We start from the raw sequence: 278 nt of genomic DNA on the forward strand, positions 1-278 counted from the left end.
AACGCTGAGCTTCCATATTATAGTCCAAACAACAATGAAAAGTCAACGACCGAGCATTAAAACGTCACGAACTTCTTATGGAAAACGAATTTGTCATTGTCTCTAAGAAGTTACTGAGAGGGACACCGTTTGCTTTTTTATCTTTTGCAAACGCTGATATTAGAGTCTGGATGAGTTACGCAAGTGCTCTCTGAGGTCATATCTTTCGGAGAGAGCAATAGTATATGACGCTCTCTGCAGGCCATCCTTGCTCGTCTTTTTCTCGTACTGCTAATGTG

Source organism: Penaeus monodon, chromosome 32 (genome assembly GCF_015228065.2).
Source record: "Penaeus monodon isolate SGIC_2016 chromosome 32, NSTDA_Pmon_1, whole genome shotgun sequence".
In the NCBI taxonomy this organism is placed as follows: domain Eukaryota; kingdom Metazoa; phylum Arthropoda; class Malacostraca; order Decapoda; family Penaeidae; genus Penaeus; species Penaeus monodon.